Raw genomic sequence first — 18,245 nt, forward strand, 5'->3', positions numbered from 1 at the left:
GCCATGGCGGAGGTGGTGGAGGAGATCGACGGTGTTGGTGGTGCTGGTGGCAATGGGGGGAGGAGCGCTGCTCTCTTTCAGCTTCGGGAAGAAGGGGGGAGCGGCGGAGATTTGTGAAATTGGAGTAACAACCGGCGAGATGGGCGAACTGCCCTTGTTTCCCCTGCTTATAAAGAGGGAGGGGGCGGACGTTTCGTCCTTCCGAATAAAGAAACCACCCATGATCTCTCCCACGACGCCGCATGCGACGCGTGCCGTTGGGGGAGGGCGTGGTGGATACGGAGTAAGATACGGCGTAACCCAGGCCGCGCGTGCCCGTGCCCTGTTTTGGGCCTGGCCCAACAGCGCTCGTCACCATGTGTGGCTCAGGCCCGGGGGCTCCTATCGGTGTACTAGAGTAGGGGTACCCTAGTATCCCGAACTTGTGCACGGGCAGTTGCAGCGCCCCGCGGCAAGGCTTGCCGGGTGACCGCCAAGGTCCTCCATGGTTCCTTTGGAGCCATTCAAGAACAAAGTATTCAAGCCAAGAAGACAAGGCCCCGGCAAGAGGAGCTTTCCGGGAAGGCCAACCAAGGCATCTCAAGGAACTTTCCGCGACGCGCCACGCGTCCCGGCAAGGCCCGGAGAGCGACAAGCTTCCGGGCGCGACAAGACAACGATCGCGGCAAGGCGCTTGCCGCAGCAAGCGACCACTCTGTACCCGTGCTCCAGCGCATCCACCAACGTGTCGCCCTGGGGCCTTTCTAGGCGCGCGTGGCGAGAGGCTGTGCAGCCAGCGGTGCGCGGTGGCAAGCGACGCTGACAAGATTGCCATCATGGCAAGCGGTGGCGTCCCTGACGGCCCTTTTTGCACTATTTGGGCGACGCAGACGGGCATTTAATGCCTTTGTCCCCTACCGTCAGGGTTAGGTATGATACACTGTACAGGTAGTTGTACCAACCGCAACTCCTTTTCCATTTTTACCCTTGTCTGCGTTGCCACCTATCAGTGACCCCTTGAGCATATAAAAGGAGGCCCATGCGCAACGTAGAGGGGGTTCGGTTCGAGACCAGAAAACACTCATGCTCGGTCTCGTTAGCAGCTCGAGTGTACTGTAGCACTCAGCGCTCCCGAGCAAGAACTCAATACAATCAGACAAGCAGCAGTAGGAGTATTATCTCTCCGGAGAGCTCCGAAGCTGGGTAAACTGCTCATGTGCTTTGCCTCGATCTGCTCTTCGTGCGACCTCCGCCCCCCGCCGAACCGAAAGGGGCTCGGTCCGCCGGCCCCATAGGTGTTCGTGGATCAGCTTCCCCGACAGGAACTATGTTAAAACCGCTTTATGTGATCTTGGAGTCGGTGTTAGTGTTATGCCTGTCTCTTTATATCATAGACTTGAATTGAATAAGTTCACACCTACTGAAATATCTTTGCAAATGGCTGATAAATCAACTGATATACCTGTCGGTATTTGTGAGGATGTTCCTGTTGTGGTTGCAAATGTCACTATCTTAACAGACTTTGTTATTCTCGATATTCCCGAGGACGATAGTATGTCGATTATCCTTGGTAGACCCTTTTTGAATACTGCAGGGGCTGTTATTGATTGCAACAAAGGCAATGCCACTTTTCATGTTAATGGTAATGAGCATACGGTACACTTTCCGAGGAAACAACCTCAGGTTCATAGCATCAATTCTATTGGAAAAATTCCAACTATCATTATTGGAGGTTTTGAATTTCCTCTTCCTACTGTCAAGAAAAAATATATGATATTCTTATTATTGGGGATGTTCATATCCCCGTTGAGGTAACCTAGTGTTATTCGAAATTTCTCCAGTTGCATGTTATTCAGAATGAGTTTGTTAACAAGACTTGGGCCCAGTTCTTTTGCCAGAATCTGGGGATTCTCCCAGAATCCAACCCCAACCTAGCTTCTCCCAGAATCTTTGAGCCTCATTTGTTTTACAATCCTATCTAGTTAGGGTCTAATTAGACAGGATTGTAAAAAAATGGGGCTCAAGGATTCTTGGAGAAGCTGGGTAGGGGTCGGATTCTGGGAGAATCCCCAGATTCTGGCAAAAGAACTGGGCCTTGATCAACCTTGTTAGTGGATTCATTTTGATGATCATGAGATAGATGAAACTAGAAGGCACAACCTTCCGTACTCTCTTTTTACTTTTTGTTGTTTAGAATAAATAAAGCAAAAATAGTATTATCTGTCTGTTTTCTGATTATCCATGCAATAAAAAAATATCCCAAAAATAAAAATTCTCCAAATGCCCTGCAAATTTAGTATGATTTTTTACGGAATATTTGAGGATTTTAGGCACTGTGAACACAGCAGGGGGGCAAGCACCTGGCCATGAGGGTCCAGGGCGTGCCCCCTCCCCTGGGCGCCCCCTGCCTCGTGGGCCCATGGTGGCCCCCCTCCAATTATTCCTGCACCCAGACACTCCATCTTCCTCCCAAAAAAATCCCCATCCAGCTCAAGCATGAGTTCTATCTCATTTTGCTGCGATTTTCGATCTCCTTGCTCAAAGCTCCATTCACAAAACTGCTTTGGGAGATTGTTCTCTGGTATGTGACTCCTCCAATGATCCAATTAGTTTTTGTTCTAGTGCTTTATTCATTGAAATTTTTTGCTGCATAGGTGACCCTGTTCTTGAGCTTGCATGTCAAATTTATGAGGTCCCAAGTAATTCTAATGCATGATAGAGGCTCGAGGCACTTGTGGGAGTTGTCACTATCAGTTTTGTTGAGTTTGATTCACTTTTATTTTGAAGTTACTAAAAATTTCAGAAATTTTCAGAAAAGATGAGGAGGTTGTTCTTGAGGGGCTCTTCTACCCAAAGCTCCAAGGATAAACAAGCTAAGGAGAAAGAAAAGGCCAAGTATAATCTTCCTCGCGTAGTGGAAGTAAGGCCGTGTGAGTGGCCTTGTGATAATTTCTTGAGAGCAGCCGGGATTTATGATGACTTTTATTCTTTGGCTGAAAATGCGGGCCTCACCAGCTTCCTCCACGACCGGATCGAATAGTATCTCTTACTTACCAATACTTTCGTGCAAAACTTTTACTATTATCCTAAGAATTCACCTCCTTCAGTATCTTTTCATTTATATGATGAGGCTAAGGAAATGTCATTACGTAATTTTTGCGCGGCTTGTAGAATACCCTTTGAAGGTAGCTTAGATGAACCACATCATAAAGATGTGGATGGTTTTATTGATACTATTACTGTAGGGGAATCGAGGAAGGGTTCCGATGCGAGAATCACTAGCATACATTTTCCTATTTTACGCTACTTTGGCATATTTGTAGTCGATGCTTAATTGGTCGTGGAAATAGTGGAAACTTCAGTGTTCCTGATATTATTATTCTGCTCCATGCCTTATTCGGTGATAACACTTTTAGTATGGGTGCCGTTATTGCTAAACAGTTAAGCCTAAACCGTACAAAGGGCCCCATCTTTGGAGGTATCTATGCTGCACGCCTTGCTAAACATTTCAAGATACCTTTTAGGCATGATGAGAAAGAGGAGACACTGCTGCCCCTTACCTTTTTAGATTACAGGAGCATGGTAGCACATGAGTTTATTGTTGACAATGATGATAAGATGCTTCTGTATAACCTGAGATTTAATAAGAAACACAATGAGATTATTACCTTGCCCGCACCTTCTTTGTTTGATTTAACTACAGGCCATTACCTCGTCTTGCCGAAGGCCATGTACGCGCACCGAGGCCAGACATCAGCTCCAGAGCCTGAGCCGAAACCACCACTAGACCCTTATCGTCCATCTTGTTATCAGTGGGATCCGGAGGAGATCGCCAGCCAGTGGTATCCAGATGACACTCCTCAATACACCGGGGAGAGTAGCCGCGATCCTTGGGCATAAACCAACTTAGGCCAAGAGCCTAAGCTTGGGGGAGTACATATTTCTCACCGACTTTACATTCATGTTCACACACTTATTCTAGTTGTCGGTGCTCATACTCTTTCATTGTATTATCCATGCTAGTTTAATTTATTTTTCTAGTTTTCTTCTTGTGTGTTTGATAAACCTTAAGAAAACCAAAAAAATAGGTAGTTTACTTTCCATGCTTGTAGTAGTAATTAAAAGAAAACACAAAAAGATTTCTCATTCTTCTTTTGTTTGTTGGGAGCTTTCCCGTGTAAATAGTTTTATTTCTTTTCTTTCCTTTGGTGGTCGAGAGGAGAAGACCATAATGAAAATGTTTAGTGGCTCTCATATGCATGATTATTGATTTAACTTAGAGCCTATATTACTTTGTCTTCTGTCTTGAATTGAATGCTTGCAGATTCCAGCTTAGTCCAATGCACATGCACTATTATTATTATACACACCGTTCGGTCGTGCAAGTGAAAGGCAATAATGACGATATATGATGGACTGATTGAGATGAGAGAAGCTGGTATGAACTTGACCTCTCTTGTTTTTGTAAATATGATTAGTTCATCGTTCCTGATTCAGCCTATTATGAATAAACATGTTTGCAATGACAACTAGAGATTATAGTTGCTTAAGCCATGCTAAATTAGCTAGGAGCTTATAATGGTTTACCTTGCGTGCCAACATGCTATTAAAATGGTTATGATGTGGTATGATAGGGTGGTATCCTCCTTTGAATGATTCGAGTGACTTGACTTGGCACATGTTCACGCATGTAGTTGAAAACAAATCAACATAGACCTCACAATATTTATGTTCATGGTGGATTTTATCCTACTCATGCTTGCACTCTGTGTTGATTAATTTTAATGCATGTTCATGACGGTTGTCGCTCTCTTAGTTGTTCGCTTCCCAGTCTTTTGCTAGCCTTCACCTGTACTAAGCGGGATACTGCTTGTGCATCCAAACTCCATAAACCCCAAAGTTATTCCATATGAGTCCACCATACCTTCCTATATGCGGTATTTACCTGCCCTTCCAAGTAGATTTGTATGTGTCAAACTCCAAACCTTCAAATGAAATTCTGTTTTGTATGCTCGAGCAGCTCATGCTTCAACTAGTGTTGTCTGTATCTTCCATGCTAGGTGGGTTATTCTCAAGGGGAGTGGACTCCGCTCCTCATTCACGAGAAAATGGCTGGTAACCGGGATGCCCAGTCCCATGATCAAAAAGATCAAAGCAAATCAAAATAATTAAACAAGACTCCCCCAGGGCTGTTGCTAGTTGGAGGCACTCGTTGTTTCGAGCAAGCCATGGATTGATGCTTGTTGGTGGTGGGGGAGTATAAACTTTACCATTCTCTTCGGGAACCGCCTATAATGTATCTAGCATGGAAGATATCGAGGTCTCATAGTTGTTGCATTGACAGTGAAAGTATACCGCTCAAAATTTTATTCATCTCTATTTTAAAATCGAGCTCTGGCACCTCTACAAATCCCTGCTTCCCTCTGCGAAGGGCTTATCTATTTACTTTTATGTTGAGTCATCACCCTCTTATTAAAAAGCACCCGCTGGAGAGCATGCTGTCATTTGCATGCACTACTATTAGTTTATATTGGGTATAACTTGACTGGATCTCTTTTACCATGAATTACAATGTTTACTTAGTCCTTGATCTTTAAAGGTGTTGTGCATTTTTGTTTTGCGGTCTCAGAAAGGGCTAGCGAGATACCATCTTGTTATATCATATTATGATTGTTTTGAGAAAGTGTTGTCATCCGAGTTTTATTATTATTGCTCGCTAGTTGATTATGCCATTGATATGAGTAAATATGAGACCTAAGTGTTATTGTGAATATGGTTAGTTCATAATCTTTGCTGAAAACTTGAATGCTGGCTTTACATATTTACAACAACAAGAGCAAATAGAGTTTGTAAAAGTTTTTCTGTATCACTTTCAGTTTGTCAACTAAATTGCTTGAGGACAAGCAAAGGTTTAAGCTTGGGGGAGTTGATACTTCTCCAATGTATCTACTTTTCCAAACACATTTGCCCTTGTTTTGGACTCTAACTTGCATGATTTGAATGAAACTAACCCGGACTGACATTGTTTTCAGCAGAACTGCCACAGTGTTGTTTATTGTGCAGAAAACAAAAGTTCCCGGAATGACCTGAAAATGCACGGAGATAACTTTTGGAAAATATAAAAAATACTGGCGAAAGAATCAAGGCCAGGGGGCCCACACCCTGACCACGAGGGTGGGGGGGGGGCACACCCCCTCCCCCTGGGTGCGCCCCCCTGTCTCGTGGGCCCCCTGGAGCTCCACCGACCTCAACTCCAACTCTATATATTCCATTTCACGGAGAAAAACTCAGAGAGAAAGTTTCATCGCGTTTTACGATACAAAGCCGCCGCCAAGCCCTAATCTCTCTCGGGAGGGCTGATCTGGAGTCCGTTCGGCGCTCCGGAGAGGGTGATTTGTCACTGTCGTCATCATCAACCATCCTCCATCACCAATTTCATGATGCTCACTGCCGTGCGTGAGTAATTCCATCGTAGGCTTGCTAGACGGTGATGGGTTGGATGACATTTACCATGTAATCAAGTTAGTTTTGTTAGGGTTTGATCCCTAGTATCCACTATGTTTGGAGATTGATGTTGCTATGACTTTGCTATGCTTAATGCTTTTCACTAGGGCCCGAGTGCCATGATTTCAGATCTGAACCTATTATGTTTTCATGAATATATGTGAGTTCTTGATCCTATCTTGCAAGTATATAGTTACCTATTATGTGTTATGATCCGACAACCCCGAAGTGACAATAATCGGGATACTTCTCGGTGATGACCTTAGTTTGAGGAGTTCATGTATCCACTAAGTGCTAATGCTTTGGTCCGATACTCTATTAAAAGGAGGCCTTAATATCCCTTAGTTTCCATTAGGACCCCGCTGCCATGGGAGGGTAGGACAAAAGATGTCATGCAAGTTCTTTTCCATAAGCACGTATGACTATATTCGGAATACATGCCTACATTACATTGATGAATTGGAGCTAGTTCTGTGTCACCCTATGTTATAACTATTACATGAGGAATCGCATCCGACATATTTATCCATCACTGTTCCAATGCCTACGAGCTTTTCATATATTGTGCTTTGCTTATTTACTTTACCGTTGCTACTGTTACAACTACTACAATACTACTATCGTTAATTTTGCCACTGTTACCATTACTATCATACTACTTTGCTACTAAATACTTTGTTGCAGATACTAAGTTATCCAGGTGTGGTTGAATTGACAACTCAACTGCTAATACTTGAGAATATTATTTGGCTCGCCTTGTGTCGAATCAATAAATTTGGGTTGAATACTCTTCCCTCGAAAACTGTTGCGATCCCCTATAATTGTGGGTTATCAATATGCAGGAAGGTACCGACTCCGTCAAGGAATCCAAATTGTATGTGCTTGAAAGTCAACTTGATAAGTTCAAAATGAAGGATGGTGAAGGTGTCGCTGAAATGTACTCTAGGCTTGCTCTCATCACAAATGAGATTTCCGGCTTACGAAGTGAAGAGATGACCGATAGATTCATCATCAAGAAGATCCTAAGAGCCTTGGATGGAAAATATGATACCGTGTGCACATTGATCCAAATGATGCCCAACTACAAATATCTCAAGCCTATGGAAGTCATTGGAAGAATTGTTGCTCATGAGATGTCACTCAAGGATAAGGAAGAGCTTCACAACAAGTCAACTGGTTCTTACAAAGCCTCATGTGATGCTCCCACATCATAAAGTGAGAAACAAGCCTTCAATGAAGAATTGAGCCTAATGGTAAAAAATTTCAACAAGTTCTACAAGAGTAGAAGCAAGGAAAGATGTTCCAAGTCAAGGTCCTACAATGACAAAAGATCTTCAAGTCGTTAACGTAATTGCTACAATTATGGAAGACCCGGACACTACTCAAATGAGTGTACAACTCCCTACAGAAGAACAGAAGATTCTCCCTAGAGAAGAAGTAGAAGAGAAGAATCACCACCAAGAAAGAGAAGGAGTAGAGATGATCGTTATGAACGAAGAACCTCTCAGAGAAGCAAGGATTCAGAAAGGAAGGACAAATCATCAAAGATCTACACCAAACGAAGACATCAAGCTCATGTTGGTGAATGGGTATCCGGCTCCGACTTCGACCATCACTCTGAAAGAAGTTATCACTCCGACTCTGAATATACTCAAGATGAAGGTGTTGCCGGTCTAGCACTTGTGTCAACCAACTCCTATGACATATTTAACTGACCAAATGAAGGAATTGGAAGATGCTCCATGGCTAAAGGCCCAAAGGTATCACACCCCGAGTATGTTGATTTCAATAGTGATGAAGATGATTTCTAGGAGATGATGATTTACTAGTTGGCAACTCTAGTGATGAAAACTATGATGAACATGCTATTAATCATGATAATTAAGATAAAACAAATGATGATGATAAAAAGGCGATTGAGCGTCTAACTAAAGAACTAAACACTCTTAAGTTAGCTCATGAAACTACCTTGGAAGATCATCGAGAACTTTTAAAGACTCATGAGAAGCTACACTTTGAAAAGCTCAACCTTGAGCAAGAGCATGAGTTCTTAAAAGCAATCAATGATGATCTTTGCAAGAAAAGTTCTTCTTACATTGCCAAGTGTTTTCTCTTGTCTACTTACATGCCACAAGTTAAATCTAGCAATAAGAGTAAGAAAGATTCTTCTTCTAGTAGTAACAATAATCATGTTAAATCCAATATTGTTGCTTCTAGTAGTTCTCTTGATTCCACTAATGATTCCCTTAGCAAAGTTACACTTGAGCAAGAAAGTAGCTTATTGAAGGGAATTATAGAGAAAGGTGTTTACAAGAGCCTTGCAGGAAGTAAGAAATTTGAGGAAATTGTACACAAGCGAGGAAGACACCGGAAGAATCAAGGTGTTGGTTTTGAACGAAAGTTCAATGCCAATGGAGTTGAGTGGGAAGAATATCAATACCCCAAGACGAAGTTTGTTCCTCAACAAGAGAAGTATGACCCTACTTCTTTCCAAGGGACACAAGCTCAAGATGATCTTCCACCACAAGACCACAAGCAAAAAGGCAAGGTCAAGCTTCAAGAGGAGATTGATGCATTTGTAGAAGCTCCCAAGGCCTTGGTCAAGTGGGTTCCCAAGACTACATCAAGTTCTACTACATCAAGTACGACTACAACTCCAAGGATTTCCATCAAGATCATGTGGATCCTGAAGAAGAAGAACTAGAGAGTTCTTGAGGGTGACTCCGCCAACATACTTCACTCATATCCTTGGCGAGGACATGTGAAAACAACTTCCACATCTTGCACTAGTTCCAGGAGTCACAAACCCTCTTGTTGGTAAGACAAGGGACAAGGTAACCTAATGCTTTCATGGACATCATCTATGTGTACATCACTCTATGTCTATGGTTATCCTTGTTCGTTCCTTGTGGGACTAACCCGTGTAGGTATTGAAAGTGCAACTCACTCCAATGGATTGCTCCGAATGATGTACGTCAACATTGAGCATCCACATCTTCAACACCTACACGAAGTCATCATCGACAAAACCCAAGGTTAGTTCATCCTTCTTAGGGGGATATCACATCTAGGGGGAGCTTTACTCTAATCAATTGAGCTAAAGCAACTCTAATGATGTGAACACAACAATGCTTTATGTAAAAGTGGTAACCCCACTTGTGCTTAAACGATGAGTATGACCTATGATCAAATGTTCTCATTTGACTCCTAAGTCAATATACTCATATATAGATGACCTAGTCATTGCCAATTGCTTGATAGATTCTAGAGTGTTTGTGCATGCTTTGTCACATATTTCATTTGCCATTTTATTGTGTGTGCATGTTGGTTGCATATTTTACTCATTCGAGGACATCCATTTGTTATTTTGATTGTTTGGCTTTTTCTCTTTTGCCAAATGGATGGACAAGAATGCCAAAGAACACCCTCTAGCTATCTATGCCTTTCTCGTCTCAAACTATATTCATGCTACATCACAAAGTTTGATCAACTCAGATTCAAACCACTCTGTGTGAGGAGCACTCGGAGTCCCCGATTTGTCATAGACTTAAACTTCCAAAACCTCTTTGTGCATTTCAGTATGACCGAATCATCCACTTCGGTCACACTGAGTTCACTAAGTTGATCTAGGTTTTCCATCTCGGTGCAACCAATTTGAACTTTTTGGTCACACCGAGTTGCAGTAACCGCTTGCGATTCTGCATCTCAGTGCCACCGAGTTGTTGCACTCGGTCACACCAAGGTCGGGATTAATAAACCTACGGGTGAGATTTTGGAAATTTCTTCAAACTCCTCAGCCTGCGCGTGTGTCCTGCTCTGCCTCCTCGGGTCTCCAGATCATCTCCTCGCTGTCAGCGACCCCCCGCAGCTAGTTTCCATCACCGTCAACGGAAATCTGCTTTGCCGTTGCCGCCGTAGCGAACCTCTGCAGAACTAGGATATGAGTTTGACACTATGTGCTAAATCCTTAACTCCGATTCATAGCACATTGCTTTGCCATGATCTTTACCACGTATGCAAACAATCTATCCACAGCAAACATCCCTTAGATTAGATTTGGTTTGAAAATTTAGGGTTAGGTCTCCGCCGAACTCATCTCGGACCGACCGAGTTGGAGAAATCGGTCTCACCGATTTGGCTTAGGCCATTGCACATGCGTTTTCGGTCTGACCGAAAATTGCAAATCGGTGCGACTGAGTTCGACTCTCTGTGAAACCGCAGCAATCTCAGTGCCACCAAACTGTGACTCGATCTGACCGAATTCACTAGTTTAGGTTCCAAAATTGCTTCGGTATCATCGAGTTTAACAAATCAGTAGCTCCGAAATGCTTTCTGTGGAGAACTAGAAATAAGTTTTCAAGTCATCTGTTTTGCAAAAACTCTGCACTTTGTGATGCTCATCCACTCTACCTCATGTACATCTATTCACAGGGTCTGCTGTCAGTGAGATTGCCAAGATGTCTGACCAGAGTGACAGTCAGAACAGATCTGAGGAACAAGTGCAATTGAGTGAGGGTTCAGATCCCTCAAGCAGCTATGATGAGGGCAGCAGGAGAACACCTAGTAACTTTCCCAAGGCAGCCACTTGAGCAAGGAAGAAGAGAACCTCAGACTCTGAGGATGAGGACTATGTGGGTGTTGAGGATGAGGCCACCTCAAATAAGAAAGTCTTGAAGAAGGAGTATGGCACAACTGCTGCAACAAACCCAGGCTTGAACATGAAGGCACCTGCCAATAGAATCCCAATGTCAAAGCCAAGGAAAGTTCCAACATGAGAGACCTTGAAATTCACCATAGAATCAGATGATGGTGAAGCAGGAGGAGATGACAAGAAAAAGAAGAGGGCAAGAACCACTACTACAAAAGTTCTTGGAAAGTCAACTATGGTAAGAGATTCAGAGGAAGAAGAAGAGGATGCTGCACCAGCTCCCATGTCTCAGAAGCTTATGGGAGATGCTATCAAGTCAGGGGCTGCTCCATCAAAGTCCAATACTGCTCCCAAAGCTCAAGCTCAGAAGCCTCGTAAGCCTAAGAGGAACACTAGAAATATTCCTACAGAAAAGAAGAACAAGGCACTAGTGCTAAGGAAACTGAAACCTAAGATTCCAGACCACAATGATGCTCATCCAATGGCTGAAGACATGCACATTAGAAAAGATGCTGCACTGAGATTGTGGAGACAGTCTGATCCCTATGCTGTGAGGAGGAGGACTGCAGTTGGCTATAGGTTTCATACAAAAGAACAACAAGATTTCTATGAGACTATTTTGCTTGACAAGAAGCCAATTGTCTGTGACATGAGATGGTTTGATTGGGAATACATCAAGGAGAATGAAGATCACTTCCCAAGAGTATATGAGAGCTTCAAAGCATGTGGAGTAGATAAGTTTGTTGGGCAGAAGCTCACAAAATGGAATGATGAGCTAATCATGCAGTTTTATTCCACCGCTCACTTCTATCCAAATGGGATGATAGTATGGATGTTTGAAGGTACAAGGTACCAGTCTACTGTTGAAGAATGGGCTGGATTGATCAATGCTCCAGAAGAACATGAAGATGACTTGGATGTGTATGCTAAGAAGAAGAAAGACCACAACACTATGGCTAATATGTACAAAGAGATCCCTGATAAAGCTTTGGAGACACACAAGCTTGGGTCTGTACGTTACTTGTTGTCTGGTTTGCCTACCATCAACACAATCCTAAGGCACACCTTGCTACCCAAGTCAGGAGATCAAAAGATGATCAGAGGACATTCCATCAACCTGTTGCAAATCTTTGATGTTCCTCAAAAGTTTAAAGTCATGAGCCTGATTGTAGAGACAATCAAGAGGACAGCTGCTGACCAAAAGAGAAGTTGTGGGTATGCTCCACACATTCAGGAGCTCATCAATTCTAAGATGGGCACAGGAACATAATTTTTGGACAATGAGCATTTACCCTTGCTCCCAGAGTTTGAATACAATGAAGTTGTCATGAATGAGAATGAACCTTCATCAGCTCAAGCACAAGAGAAGAGAGCTAAAGCTAAGGCAGAGAAAGCTGCCAAGATGCCAAGTGTTGAGAAAGCATCTCAAGTTTTCCTAAAGAGCAAGCAAGATCAGCTGGCATATCTGATCCAATCTACTTTGAGGATTGAGAAGGGCTTGGCCACCTTGACTCAGAATTAGGAGAGCTTGGAGAGGATCATAGAGACAAAATTTCATGATCTTGATCTGAAGGTTACTGAGATACAAATAGCAGTTGAGCAGCTCCAGGAGGAAGCAGAAGAGAGGAAAGGGAAGGAAACTACTGATGCTTTTCAGTGAGTGCCTAGAGGTCGGAGGTCTGCTCCAGTGACAGTACTAGATACTAGAGCTACAGGGTCAGCACCTGCAGCTACAGCTTCAGTGCCACCTCCAGCAGCCACTCCACCATCTCCAACTACATCAACAGATGCCTTCGTCCTTGGAGTTCTCTCTACACCACCTCCGAAGACCAAGCCTGAGAGACGCATAGCACTATGCATTTTCAAACTTTTTGGTAACTTGTTATCAAAGGGGGAGAAGTGTATAGATCATAGGCTTCGAGAGAGAGTGTTTTGCCTCTTTGCCTCTTGTTTTTGGTGAACTTTTTGTGTGCTTGGTTGATACTCTATGTCTATGTGAGATACTTGTCTGATCATGTGTTTGATCATATGCTACTTTAATGCTTGCTTGGATGATATTATCTCTTATATCTTTTATATGATCATTCACTTTGCTTGGTGATGAGTGCATGCTTTTAATTTTCCTCATTTTGAGCGCTCCACCAAGATGTATGTGACATGGAAGAGTGACCCATGATCCTAATCGACTGTGCATTTGCATTCAAAAGCAAATTTTAAACAATGCACAAATTTAGGAGGAGATCTTGCTTATCACATACTTCTCAAAGTGACGATGTATTTCAATCTTATGATCATTTGTCGAAGCTTTGATCTATATGTTGTCATCAATTACCAAAAAGGGGGAGATTGAAAGTGTAACTATCCCTGGGTGGTTTTGGTAATTCTAAACAACATATAGCTCATTGAGCTAATGCTATTTCAAGATAAATATTTCAAGAAAGCTCAATGATTGGCGTGGCATGGATTAGGAATGTGGACCCCTCAAAATGCTAAGGACATATATTGGCTCAAGCTCAAGACTCTACATTTTACTTTTAGTGAACCAAGATCACATTGAGTCCATAGGAAAAGCCAATACTATTAAAAGGGGATGAGGTGTTGATTAATGAGTTACTTGCTCAAAATGCTTAGTGATATGCTCCAAAAACCCTCAACCACTTTCTCATATCCACATATGTCCCAAACCAAAAGTCAAACTCGGCCCCACCAAAACATTCTATCCGGCGCCACCGAGTTCAGTTGACATACTACCACAAAACCCTAGTCACTTCGGTCTCACCGATAGGGATTTCGGTCTCACCAAGATGGGATTGCAAACTCTCTATTTCCCTTCATAATGTTTCAGTCCAACTGAGATGAGCGATCGGTCCCACCGAGTTCGCAATGCAAACTCTTTATTTCCCTTTTGTAACATTTCGGTCTCACCGAGATGAGCGAATCGGTCCCATCGAGTTTGCCTGACCAACTCTCTGTTAGCTTATTACCAAAATCGGTCCCACCGAGTTTGTGTAATCGGTCTCACCGAGATTACGTAATGCCCTAACCCTAATGAAATCGGTCCCACCGAGTTGACATGTCGGTCCCACCGAAAAGCCTAACATTCACATTTTGAACTAGATCGGTCTGACCGAGTTTTATGATTCGGTCCCACCGAGTTTGGTGATTTGTGTGTAACGGTTAGATCTTGTGTGGAGTATATATATACCCCTCCACCCACTCTTCATTCGGGGAGAGAGCCATTAGAACATGCCTACACTTCCATCATACATTTTCTGAGAGAGAACCACCTACTCATGTGTTGAGGTCAAGATATTCCATTCCAACCATATGAATCTTGATCTCTAGCCTTCTCCAAGTTGCTTTCGACTCAAATCTTCTTTGCACCAAATCCAAATCTGTGTGAGAGAGTTGAGTGTTGGGGAGACTATCATTTGAAGCACAAGAGCAAGGAGTTCATCATCAACACACCATCTATTACCTTTTGGAGAGTGATGTCTCCTAGATTGGTTAGGTGTCACTTGGGAACCTCCGTCAAGATTGTGGAGTTGAACCAAGGAGTTTGTACGGGCAAGGAGATCGCCTACTCTGTGAAGATATACCCTAGTGAGGAAGTCCTTCATGGGCGATGGCCGTGGTGGGATAGACAAGGTTGCTTCTTCATGGACCCTTCATGGGTGGAGCCCTTCATGGACTTGCGCAAACATTACCCGTCATGGGTTGAAGTCTCCACCAACATGGATGTACAATAGCACCACCTATCGGAACCACGCCAAAAATCTCCATGTCTACATTGCGTTTGCTCCCTCCAAACTCCTTCCTTTACCTTCATGTGCAATGTTTTACATTCCTCTACTATACTCTTAGACTTGCATGTGTAGGTTGGTTGCTTGACTAGTGCTAAGTTGCTAAAATCTGCCAAGACTTAAAATTGGGAAAAGATTAGATTTTTAGTTGGTCAAGTAGTGTAATCACCCCCCCATCTAGAGATACTTTTGATCCTACACTAACTTACCCCTATTGAGAGCAGTGGAAATCGGGCCGATGGATTATCCGTGTAAGGGGTAGACATTAATTTCCATCTCCCAAACACTTGGCTTCGGGCAGCCGATGTGGGAGTGGACATTTTGCCGCTTCTTTCGAATTTTGGGACAATAAGCATCCACGTTTACCCTGGCAACTAAATTCGATTCCATTTTGTATTCATATACGAATCTCTATAAACCATTCTATGTGTTTTTATATATCCTCAAAAGCACGACAAATATGTATACCACTGTCATACATGAATATAATTTACAAATGTTGATACTCGAATTCAGAAGCTAGAATCCAGTTTAAGGTGAATTCAAATGTTTGGAACACTTTATGTCCAACTCAAATGTCACACGCAGCATAATGTGTACTCCCATTTAGATATGTACACAAGAAATGTATCAAGATTCAAATACCGAGTCAATCGACCAATAATGTACAAAACTAACAGACATATAAACACTTATAGAGTATATGGATCAATAATATCAACTAACAAACATAAGCCAGGCCGCTATACTTTTTTTGCTAGAAGAGCATCCTTTTTTTAGCAAAGCTAGTACATCATCTTGGCCCTTTCGGATGCGTGCCACTTATGGTCTATCTATACTACTATTATTGCTGAATGCACATTCAGTCCGATTGGCATATTTGTAGGTCTGGCACAACAATCAAAATGAGATGTCTTCGAGTCTTATCAATTAATACAGACTTGTGCTCAAATAAAATTACAAACCAAAAAATAGAAAACAATTATTACATGATCTCTAAAACATATGGTTTGATCGATTACATGAAAAAACAACACAAAGGTTATTCAACAATGGAAAGAACATTTCACCTATGATTTACCAAGTGGGAATTTAATTTCCTTTTTTCCTTCAAGACCTTAACAATGTGGTCAGTCTCAGCTTTCTTCATTTTGAAATCCACCAAATATTTAATGGTTGTCTTGAGTACTGCTTGTGGTTGTGCTATTTTCTTCCTCAACATGTCAACTTCATCTCTAAGTGGAAAATAAGAATCTCTTTCTACCATTTAGCCTCTAGAGCATGAGAAGTTTGCAATTCATGATGCACGATTGGGCCGGGGCCACTGCTGTGGGATGATACAACGTCCATGGAGACCTCGCTCTTTGATCTTGGGCTAACCTGTTTTGCCATTAAAGTTCTGATTGGATTCCAAAAAGTTGAAGTTAGCAAAACATCTAAACTGGGAGTTTTAATAGCAAACCAGTTAAACAAACAAGGAAATAAAGAGTTTCAATTGGATACTGAAAAGTAGTTATTAAAATCATTGTAACCGGTTGTTGCAGCAGCAAAGCAGTTAAACAAACAAGTTTTGCAAAAGGTACCTGTTGTGGCATTTGAGTTTCTCTTGGATCCTGAAAAGTTGAGTAGCCAGTAACGTGACTAGAGCAACCAGTTGCAGCAACAAAGTATTTAAACAAACAAGTTTTTCAAAAGGAACCTGTTGTGGCCTTGGAGTTTCTCTTGGATCCTGAAAAGTTGAGTAGGTAGTAACTTGATTAGAGCAACAAGTTACAGCAGCAAACCTGTTACACAAATATATTTATGAAAATGTACATGTTGTGCAATTGGGCTTCCAATTGGATCCTGAACACTTGAGGTTGGTAAGATGATTACAGCAACAAGTTATAGCAGCAAACCAGGTAAACAAGGAAGTTTCTGTAAACATACCTGTTGTGCCAACGGAGTTTCAGTTGGATCCTGCAAACTTGAATGTTAGCAATAATAAATAAAGTTTTGCAGGAGCCATAAGAAACTAACACCAAACTAGTGAAACTAACCAGTTTTGGCAACGTATTTAATTACACATGAACTAGTAAAATTAACAAGTTCTTGGCAACATATTAAAGTAACTAGTCGGTACCGTTTACCAGCAACACATACATCTGTAAATTTCTTTGATGTAAGCAAAATGATTCCAAAACAGACATAAGTTAAAAAGACGGTGTCCCTCATATAAACCTGACAATTGTCTATCTATGAACATGCAAACATTACTAGTGCTACAAGTGATAACAGCAAACCATTTAAACAAACAGGGTATCAAAACGTAAATTACACGGGAATTCTGCTGCACCCTAGAAGTACATATGACCAGCTATCTACGTGCTTAAGTAGCTATTTAAGTTCAGGCAAATAGGTAATTCTTAACAACAAGTATCAAACACATAGATAGGCGCAGTCTATAATAGGATTAACAGGCTATGGCATTATGTAATCAGTAGCAAACTAAATTAAGCCAAGCAACTAATTGAACAATTTTGCAAAAGTGGCTAACTAAAATTCCGAGAAGCAGGTAACTGAACTTACGCTAGCTCTTTGTACAGGCACACTGCAACTTCTTTTTCACTTACAAGGTTCTACGAAGGAGTCCATGGCATCAATTGCTTGGATACGCAGTCCCAATACTACTTTCTTTCCACAGTGCATTGGTAAGTTGAATGGTTAATATGGTAAGATGGTGCGTCCTTGATATGTTATATGAGGACGTGTAGTCAGACTAATTGTAGCCACACACATCACACTGGCTTTTACTATATATTTCATGCGATTACATTCGGCATATCGAGATCTAAGCAATCTACAATAGGATGAAAGACTGGCATTCACATTATTGGTGAACTCAGTTCATAGAAACAAGGAATTCAACCATTCTGTGGGTAAATCAAAAGCACCACTGGAATATTTTTCACTACCCAATCATACAAGCAAAAAGGGGCGACGCCACCGTAGGGGCTGGTATGGGCAGCCGCCTCTGGTGGCTGGAAAGTGTGCACCTAGTTTGAGTCGTCTAGGTATGTTCGGGTGGCTGCAAACTTGAATGTTAACAATCAATAAATAAAGTTTTGCAAGAGCCATAAGAAACTAACTCCAAACTAGTGAAACTAACCAGTTTTGCAACGTATTTAATTACACATGAACTAGTAAAACTAACAAGTTCCAGGCTAGTTATGTTCGTCCCAACGCACGAGTAGTCAATGTAAAAAATGAAGAAAAATGTTTCAGTTTGGATGGGCCAATAACATAAGTGCAAGGCAGGCCCTATAGCAGGC

This window comes from Triticum aestivum, chromosome 1B, assembly GCF_018294505.1.
Source record: "Triticum aestivum cultivar Chinese Spring chromosome 1B, IWGSC CS RefSeq v2.1, whole genome shotgun sequence".
Taxonomy (NCBI): Eukaryota; Viridiplantae; Streptophyta; class Magnoliopsida; order Poales; family Poaceae; genus Triticum; species Triticum aestivum.